Here is a 10663-nt window from a genome sequence, read left to right on the forward strand (position 1 = left end):
AACTTGCAAAAGAGGTGCCCTCGGCTAAGTTGCTCGTCCTAGTTTTTCCCTCATGGTATTCTGTAGGATATGTCGATTTCTTTCCACCGGCGCCAAGGGAGGTTCCTTGACCGATGCAGGGTTGCCTGCAATCAATAACCTCTTGCAAGGTTGGCTTCGTAACAGAATCCCCTTAAGTGACATTGTTTACATTGACATTGCATGTACCCGTACTTCCATTCGTAGGTTCAAGATCATCGTTCTCCTTATAAATCGGGTCGGGTCATGCCCAATTTTTCATCCACGACCACCTTGGCCACTACTGCCTAGCTACCTCTTCCACAGGTACTGCTACCACGAGGTTGGAACCGTCATAAAATCGCCATTCCCTAAGAACCTCAAAGGGAGCTTCTCAAGTTTGATCTTGATGTGCACCCAAACAAACTTTCATATTCAACGTCATTTAGCCCAAGCTCCATATCTAACACTTCTCCTGTCTTGGAAGTCATTGCTCTAGACACTCATCTGTTACGCAACAAGTCCAGTCGACCCATGATCGGAAGTTAAGGGCGACATATTCCAGTATATTCCTCAATTACCACAACATGGTGCCTAAAGTGCCAAGGACCCTCATGCATGGTTGTGATTCCAATCCCCAAAATCACATAAACTCCGTTATAGAAGTGTAACCATCAACCTGGTTTCTCTTGCTTACCCTACACTAACCCCATCTCGCACATGTGTCATATGTCGGTGCTTGATAATCATCCACGTAAGACGCTACTCCCCACAGTGCCTTCTGTAGGATGTGGTGATGGGTCCATAGTGATGCCTCCCACGACCTCTGTTAGCGATGATGGTTGCTCTACACAGACTCCCCTCGTGGCTTTCATCTATAGTGTTGGTGCACATCGCTCCACCGACTATGTCGCACATGCGTCTTCCGTTCGCGCTTGGTCTTCTGTGCTCAAAACCTTATCTCCAGCACCAACTTCTACAACTAGTATTAGTCATGCTACACCTCCTCCTCTAGCAGCTTACACTAGTGGTGGTGGCCACTCCTCTTCCAGTGATTCAACGCCGACCAATTCAACGATGTCCTTCACAGCATAGGAGATTGCAGGACTGCGACACTTACCTATAGTTGAAACCCTAACTACACTAGAGATTACAAGACTTGAGTGTCCGCTAGATGCTTCTTTTGGTTCACAACAGTTTTGTTGTTAGTAATTTTTCACGAGTCCTTGGTAGTGGAGCATCTTTTCATATGGCTCATGATTCTTCTACTTTGTCCTCCATTCAAACTTCTAGATTTTCCTATTCATGTTATTATTGCTGATAGTACTTCCCTCCCAATCAATCATCGAGGCGGTCTTAGCACTTTTGTCTTTTCATGTTTCTGCTTTTGCTCAAGTTCCTTTACTTACCATGTAGCTCATTTCAGCTGGTTAGATTGTCGACTACGATTGTAGTCATTCTCGACTTTGACTCTTGTTCTGATTAGGATTGTCACATGGGTGCTCTACTTGGTGCTTGCCCTTGGCATTGTGACTCCTAAGGCCTCCAAAAGATTGACAAGTTTATCCTTCTTGTGCCACGGCCATCAATCTCTTTGCCTCTGTTACCACAACTACCGACTCTTTGTGGCTTGGTCACTCGTGTGACTCTTGTTTTGATTAGACCTTCCTTTAGCCTTGTGTCTTCAAACTGTCAAGTTTGTCGGCTTGGTAAACAACTTCAATTACTTTATCCTCATAGGGAGACAGTATCTGAACGTCCTTTCGACCTTGTTCACTTATGTTTGGGGTCCAGCTTCCTTTGACTCAAAAGGAAGCCATCACTACTATATTATCTTCATAAATGATTTCTTGACACACATTGATGTATTTTATGACCTCTTGTAGTGAGATCTTACCAATCTGTAAGAAGTTTTCCGCCATGGTTCATACTTAGTTTTCCACTCCTACCCATGACGTCCATGCAGATTCTGCTCGTGAGTATATCACTCGTTTGCTACGCTGATTTCTTGTTGAGAAGAGCACACTTGCTCAGTTCTCTTGTCCTGGTGCTCTTGCTCAGCTCTTGCTCAGAACGGTGTTGATCAGCGCAAGCATCGTCACCTTCTTGAGGCAGCTCATGCGTTGATGACCGTTGGCTCTCTTTCGTGTTACTTTTGGGTCGAGGTTGTTTCTTCCACCTATCTCATCAAGATTCAGCCTTCTACACGCTGAAATTTCTCTCAAACGCCTTCTTTAGTATTTCTCATGACTGTTGAGCGATTCATTTGTTTGGTTATGTTCTTCTATGTTCTTCTACCCCCCCCCCCCCCCCCCCCGCGCGCGCGCGCCGTGGAACGCACCAACCTAACTCCTTGGTTTATTAAATGTTTGTTCTTATGTTGTAGTGATGAGCACAAAGGCTATCGATGTTGGGATCCTATCGTTTGACGAATGTGCATTTCTCGGGATGTGACTTTTGATGAGTTTCATCCTTTCTATCCACTTCCATCCTCCTATTGAGGATATTTCTTTCCTCACTTTTTTCCGATACACCTATCACTAATGTATTGTGTATCACTCATGTATTGTCCTCGTCCACCCATCACATCTTATCTTCTCGTACTACTGTAGTAAACCCCCTGACGTCCTCACCTGCAGCTTCCCCACCTCATTCTTTACATGAGGCTGCCTCACCTCGCTCATCCCTTGAGGCTTCTCTAGTGAATCCCCTCCCTCTTCCTCGTGTTTACCACATTGGTGGTCCGCGCGTTGTGGATTCTTCAAATGCTCCATCTCCCTTACTACCATGCCTCCTTTTGTTGACAATGCACCACCTCCAACTCAACCTACTATGGCTTCCACGCCTCTTCCACTATTGACTGCTATGGTTATTCTGTCGTTGCTCTTCTCGAGGCTGCTACTTATCATGAGTCCCTCTAAAATGCCTTCCTTAATTGAATGAAGTGATATATATACATACTAAATTGGTAAGCAAGATATATTGCGACAAACAAACTTGCAACATCCACGTCGTCCTTACCGACCCTCCATATTGTTTGAATAGTTGTAGTGATATGAAATGATTGTCAAAAGAGAGCAGCACACCACAGCCAAATAATTGGGATTTCCTTCTCCTGAAAAGGACAAACAACATTAAAAATAGCAGAAGTAGGAAGGCATGCTTGGAAATAAAACAAGACAAAAATGAGTTTAGGATGCAAGTGCATATCATGGATGGTACACAGACCACATATATACAATCAGAATTTCATGAAGGGGGTAGGTAGGAAAAAAATTAAGTGGTGATACGTGTGTGAACTATGACGGGAAACTAGATACATATGCTGGTTAGTTAGACATCCTAAAGCCAACAACATAACCAACCAGATTAGAACAGTAGTGACCAGATTAGAGCAGTAGCAACAAAGGACCAATGGTTGAATTATGAGACGATTCACATGAACCCCAACACATCACAGGAACCATATAGCAGATAAAATACGGTGGCGTGCGTGGCCTTTCAGTCTCTAAAATGTCTCGAACTAGGGTGCGGCTAGATCTCGCCCCACGTCTACCACGTGGAGGGCTGACCCAATATGTTTGATCGACGGGTTTTTTTTAGTGGACATGTGCTGGTTAGTATAAGTGTCCGATCGCTAGTTAGTACTCAAAAAGAAATAAATGATGATCGCCAGTTTGAATTCTGAAAACTAGTTGGTTGTAGCCATTATACAACTTTGCTGCTTTCTTTACGTTTCCACTTTTTAGATATTATAGCAAAAGAGCCTGTGTGTTGTATCGTGTGTTGCACCATGTGCAAAATACATAAATACAATTCCAGTACTTTCTAGTGAAACAGGTCCATTATTGCCTAACAAAGTAAGGTATGTGTTAAATCTTATTGCCAGTAAGGCACTGAATATATTAACCATGCACAAAAAAAATCACTTTGACATTACAATATTGCCCCATTATGTGTAGCATGATTGGGGTCTGGAAACTTCCACAAATCACATTTTTTTATTCTTAAGTAAATATTTTAGCATAGCAGTTCAAGGCTATCCACATATGTGCATCCCCTGTGAAGATGTCATGTGTGTTACATTGAGAATTTTCTGGAGCATACACCCCAAAGCCAAAATATATTAACTTGCAGCTTTTGTTTCCTGGTATTTTACATGTACATCAAAACAATTAAGTTTCTTCTCTTTTTTGGATTTAACCATAAGATATGTTCAAGCATAGTTAAAACTTTGTAGATCTACACAGATCGGCCATAGGAAACCCCTTTCCGATCATGTGCCCAACTATAGGTGAGAGCTTCCACATGTAGGATTTCATTAAAAGAACCAACATGCAAGCACTATCTAGTACTGTTTGGACAAAAAAACTATTTTACAAAGGTGCAATGGCAAGTAGCAACTACTTACCAAGGACAATTTGTCAGACATATGTTCAATGCATCATGTCTACAATACATGATATGATAGGAATAGTGATCCAGTCGCTCCACTTTCACTTGCCATCCTCGCTAATAGAATATGTTGAAAGAGCAATAGTCCCATCATTGCGTAAAGTGCTTGGATCCAAGAGAACATCCTTCTCTCCTTCCAAATCCTCCTGCATTATCATCACAGAATACGATCAAACCACTCTATCAGCTCATCAAGAGCATAGCAGAGCAACACGACTTGAATAGGCACAAGACACTTGCAAAACTAATCAGAAACAATAATAATAAGATAATCGTGCGGACATGTTTCTAAATCAGGAAGTTGCATGTGACACCAGATCATCCCATCACCAATCAGGAGCACGAAACTGACAGAAAACAGAGAGCTGCAGCGAATTAAATTATTCACTACAGAAGCAAGCTCGAATTGGGCTTGTAGTTGGTGGCGCACCTGCACATAGAAGACACTATGGGCATGGAGGACAGAGAGTTGTAGATGTGGAAGCAATTGTCGCCATGGCGTGGCGCAAGTGGTGAAGAGCCGTTACCAAATATTGAAAGACCAGTATGGGGCCGTTACAACTAAAATCAGAAGAAAGATTGTTTTTTGAATCTAATGATGATATGTTCATTTTTCTTGTAGGGTATGAATTTGTGACTACTTTTGACAAACATTTCGTAACTTAACAATAAAGCACTGATGACCATTTGGAGATGAGAAAAACAGGAAAATAGCTTCATATATTCCTCATTCACCTTCAGGATCAACAAAGTTTCAAGATGTTTTCTCGAAACAATTTCAACAAAGTCAAACCACCAAACAGCAACAGTTCGAAGATCATCTCTATTCCCAAGCAAAGGTCTCTATTTTTTCTCTCCCAAGTACCGAATAGATATAGATACCCACAAGACTTAGAGTTTCCAATTCAGCTCTCAAACAGATTACTATTATTATTATCCAATTAATCTGCAAAGGGCCATATACACTGCAGGTCTGCAGCCGTGGCGAAGCAAGAACATAACCATAGTTTGGCATTACAGTACGACATCAACTTACATTAGAATATGGACATGGGAATGGAAATCTCCAGATAATCCAAGCAGCTAGTATAATACGTACAAGCAAAGAACGTGAGGGCCTCTAGTAACGGCGGGCAATTCTGCCGTCTCTTCCACATCAATCAAACAATCAATGAAACCAGAACCGCTCCCACGCAACGTACGGCGGCAACACCAAAGCATGCCGTGAACAAGCGCACTCGTAGTAGGAGGGGGAGGGGAGGGGGAAAACCTTACCGACTCGCTCTCATAGAGCAGACGCTCTACAGGCAGGCAACATAGGTCTCTGCCGCGCTGTCGCTGTCGCCGCAGCCTCCATCCGCCATGGACACCGAGCCGGTCCATCTCCGTCGCAGCCGCGCACAGAAGGTTCAAAGATTCCCCGCCGGCAGCCGCTAGCTAGAAACCCTAAATTCCACTGTGCCGGCAGGGCAGCCGCTAGCTAGAAACCCTAAATTCCCCGCCGACAGATTGAGGTAGAGCAAGGAGGCTGAGAGGGGAGGCGGGACTACAGGAGCAGGGGGCGCTCGTCTCTCTCTGCTCGCCTGCCGCCAGAGGAATTTCTAGGGCGAGGGGGAGCGGGCCGCGGCCGGGAGACAAGAGGACGGGGTGGGGGATCGGAGGAAAAGGTTATTTTGGGGTCGGTTTCGTTGGGCCTTTTGGCCGGCCATCAGGTAGCCCATGGGCCGTCGTGTCTCCGGTTCTAGTCTAGGAAAAATTGGAACATGCTGAATGTTGCGGATAAGAACCCTTCAAAAGAAAAATCGCTCAGAAAAAAGAATGTTCATACATGAAGAATATTTTCGAACAACTAAAAAATGAATTCCCCCAAAAAATAAAAAAATGAATATTTTTAAATACATGTGAGCATTATCTTATGTAGGTCAAGCATATTCTTAATACACCAAGAACCTTCTTGAAAAGCATGATGAATAGTTTTGTGATACACGGCTGACATGTTTTAATACAAGACAAAAGCAAATCTTCTTACACGATGAAATTCTTTTAATATGTACAATGAACGATTTTTAATATGTAAACTGAAGGATGAAGAGACGAACAATGTTGTGAACTAATACATGCATTGTTAACATTTTTAAATAATGCATTAACTTTTTCAAAAACACATTATTATCATTTAACACAGTCAAAAAAATACATGGTTAATTTTTTAATACACAATGAACATTTTTTGTTCACTGTCAAGATTAGTAAAATACATGATGTACATTTTCGGAAACATGATAAATAAAATAATGCACGGCAAACTTTTGTAAATACGAAGTCTTTTCAAAAATACATGATCCAAAAATACACAAGGGGAACATTTTTTTAAAATACACGGTTAACATTTATTATTACACAATGTAATTATGTTCGTACACAATCAACTTTATTATAATACACAGTAAATAATTTCTAGAAGATAGTGACATTTTGAAATACACAATAGACATTGTAAATACACGGCAAACTATTTTCTAAATAGATGGTGAACATTATGTTATACATGATAAACATTTTTAATACACTATGAATAATTTTTAATTGAACGATGGACAGAAGTATCACAAATAAAATAAAAGAAGCAAAAATAGGAAACTTGAAAACAGAAAAGAACAAAAAAGGCAAAATAAAATGGAAAAGTAAATAATATCAAAAGAATGATTTAAAAGAAGCACATGAACTACCAACACCCATTAGAAAAATGAGAAAATAACAAAATTTTGGGAAGCAAAAAAGAAACAAACTTGTCTGCTACGCAGTCTAAAGCGAAAGAGAAAATCGATTGGTGAGTTACTAGGCTATGGCCCATATCGGTTGCCCTCTAGGTGAGCCCGAAGAAGGAAGTCAGGGGGAACTTTCACCAAGGTTCGGTTGGATAGGAACCTGGTATATTCTGAGTAGGCAAACTATGGTGTGAGTGAAGCATCTTATGGTGGTGCGGTCTAACCAAATCCCCATTATGTTGTAGATGCAGGAGCCTATGCAAAGGAATGGAGGATCAAAACCCTTCCGCTACAAGTTAATGTGGGAAACTCACCTTGAGTTCCTCCAATTTTCTGCATCAAACCTGGTAGTGTTAGAACCTTCAAACTCCATCCTAGTACTAGGGGCCAAACTTAGCTCCATATCAGGCAAGCTGCTCAACTTGAATGAGAGGTATTTAGTAATGTAAAGAAAGAGATACAAAAGTCGTAGTCCGAAGTAGAATAGCTACATGCTCTCCATGATCACATTGGACCTTCGGTTGATGAGAGTGCAATTGTTGACAAACTAACCAATTGGTAATACATGGGGGAGATTACGAAAAAACAAAAGAACAAATTGTGCATGGCTTTCAAAAGGGGACAACAACACTAAAAAACTCAACAACGAGCTACACATAGAAGGAAGAAGAACATAATTCAAGGATTCAATTGCGACATAGTACACAATAGGAACGTCTGGGATGGACGGTGTTCTTTTCTTGTGTTCCATGCAAGGTAATGGTGATGATGAATGCAAGGTTGGATGCCCCTTACACAACTGAGGAAGTCAAAACTGCATTTTTTTCGAATGTACCCCCGCTTAAGAATTCATCTGATTAACTACTCATAGGGTCGCCGAGTAGCCGATAAACTGGTAACTCGTTGTGTTGTGCTAAAAATTGTGTCGAAAGTGCAAGCAAACAGATTGTAGGAGGCGTTACCAAAAAATATTTCCAAGAAGAAATCGGCTTTGTTCCTTGCAGATTGATCACACATGATATTATGCCTTCCTACACTAGTAGAAAAAGGACCTTTTTCGAAGCATTAGTCCCGGTCGGATTTTGGACCGGGACTAATGTGACCTCTAGTCTCGGTTCCAACGGCTAGGCTTTAGTCCCGATTTATTTGTGACCTCTAGTCCCGGTTGGTGTTACCAACCAGGATTAAAGGGGTGGTGGCACGCTCGCGTCAGGCTGGGGTCCCTACGAGCCCCTTTAGTCCCGGTTGGTATCACCAACCGGGACTAGAGATAGACCTTTAGTCCCGGTTGGAGATAAAAACGGGGACTAAAGGTGGTCTAACCTTTAGTCCTGGTTGGAGATACCAACCCGGACTACAGGGTTTTGAAATTTCTTTTCTATTTTTTTATTTGCTCTCTGTTTTTAGTTTATGTTTTAAATTCCTTATACTTTTGGGATATTTGAAGTTTTTAAGTGATTCTTTTTGCATTAGATTCAAAATTTTGTCTAGTTTCTGTTTGTGCCATTAGTTTTCAAATTTGAATGGTTTAAATTTGAATGTGTTCAAATTTGCTTCAAATCCTAGATTGTGAAGAACTTGAGTTTAAAAATTGTTTTTAATTTAATTCTTTTTCCTCCTAGTCACATGTTATATTGTTGTCACAGTAAGATTTATTTCTATTTTTAGAAAAAAATAGGATTTTTAATTAAAAAGTAGTGTCTTGCTTATATAATTTTTTTGGTCATTTAATTGTTGTCACTACAAATGAATCTGAAAAAGTTGAAACTTGCCATGGTATCATCATTTCAACCACATAGCATGTGATAAATAGTTGAGAGGGTTACAACAAAAGTTGGATGCACTTCGTGTACAAACTGGACCATCTCCTTTGACGTATGAGGGTTTCAAACGAAAACTCATCTGTTACAAAGGCATTTTATTTTTTTAACTTATTTCAACTTCAGACTTTTTGTGCATTCACTATGCACCATCCTAAGCCACATCTTTAAATTTCAACCCTTTCTAAATTCATTTGTTACTTTTCATGAATTTAATGACTTTTTTGAGCTAAATGACCCTGAAATTGAAAAGCAATAGAAATGTACACTGAAAAGGTTGAAACTTGTATGGTATCATCATTTCGAGCATATAACATGTGATAAAAAGTTGAGAGCGTTACAACAAAAACTGGATACGCTTCATGTACAAACTGGATAATCTCCTTCGGAGTATGAGGGTTTGAGACGAAAACTCATCTGTTACAAAGGCATTTCATTTTTTTTACTTATTTCAACTCGAGACTTTTTGTGCATTCACTATACACCATTCTAAGCCACATATCCAAATTTCAACCCTTTCTAACTTCATTTGCTATTTTTCATGCATTTATTGATTTTTTGAGGTAAATGACCCTGAAATTAAAAAGCAATACAAATGAACAGTGAAAATGTTGAAATTTGCCATGGTATCATCATTTCCATCACATAGCATGTGCTAAAAAGTTGAGAGGGTTACAACAAAAACTAGATGCACTTCGTGTACAAACTAGACCATCTCCTTTGAAATATGAGGGTTTCAGACGAAAACTCATATGTTACAAAGACATTTCATTTTTTAACTTATTTGAACTCCTGACTTTTTGCGCATTCAATATGCACCATTCTAAGCCACATCTTCAAATTTCAACCATTTCTAACTTCATTTGCTACTTTTCATGCATTTAATGGTTTTTGAGCTAAATGACCCTCAAATTAAAAAGCAATAAAAATAAACACTGAAAAGGTTGAAACTTGATACTTTAGTTGGTAGAATTAGTATTTCTATATTAAAAAGTAATTCTTTTTTTCACTTTAATATAATTAACTTTAGTTTCTATTGTTTGACAATAATTTTGTTTTTGTAATTAGTTAATATTACTTTATTGCTCTGTTAATTGTTTCTAATTTTATTTAAGAAAAATATGTCATATTTGGATTCCTCACATTTTTATGATAATGATGGATATATTATTTGTCGAATTTCGATTTACAGATTTGAAGATATTAATTATGCCATATTAAATGAATAAATGGCAAAACAAATGAATAAAATAATAATATTACTTATTTGATTTTCACTGAAATTCAATATTAGTATTATTACTTGTTTTATTTTGAATTTTTTAGTTATTTTGGGATTTCTATGCTTTTTTAGAATTATTTAAGTTTTTTTGAAAGTTTTGCCTTTTTTGAAGTTTTTATATTAATTATTGTTGTTTATTAATTGTTGTTGTTTATTTTAATAATATTTTGGAATTAAAAAAATTAAATCATGTGACATCAAGACCTAAGGGTTAACAGGGATTGATAGCTTACTATTGTCAAGAAAACAACAAGTGGAGACTTGGAAACTAGTGGAGATAGAACCGAAAAGTTAGGCGTGCTTGTGCTTGGGCTGGATTAGTGAGAGGATGGGTGACCAGC

At 39.3% G+C, this 10663-nt stretch overlaps 1 long non-coding RNA gene across 1 annotated transcript; it reads right to left on the reverse strand.

Annotated features, from left to right (window-relative positions):
• Positions 1 to 2317: 2317 nt before the first annotated feature.
• On the reverse strand, positions 2318 to 6092 carry LOC123452538. Its single transcript, XR_006632612.1, has 3 exons — positions 5728 to 6092; positions 4409 to 4598; positions 2318 to 3112 (listed from the first exon to the last, which is right to left on the reverse strand). It is a non-coding gene; the product is annotated as an uncharacterized LOC123452538 (long non-coding RNA).
• Positions 6093 to 10663: the final 4571 nt, after the last annotated feature.

This window comes from Hordeum vulgare, chromosome 5H (genome assembly GCF_904849725.1).
Source record: "Hordeum vulgare subsp. vulgare chromosome 5H, MorexV3_pseudomolecules_assembly, whole genome shotgun sequence".
Taxonomy (NCBI): Eukaryota; Viridiplantae; Streptophyta; class Magnoliopsida; order Poales; family Poaceae; genus Hordeum; species Hordeum vulgare.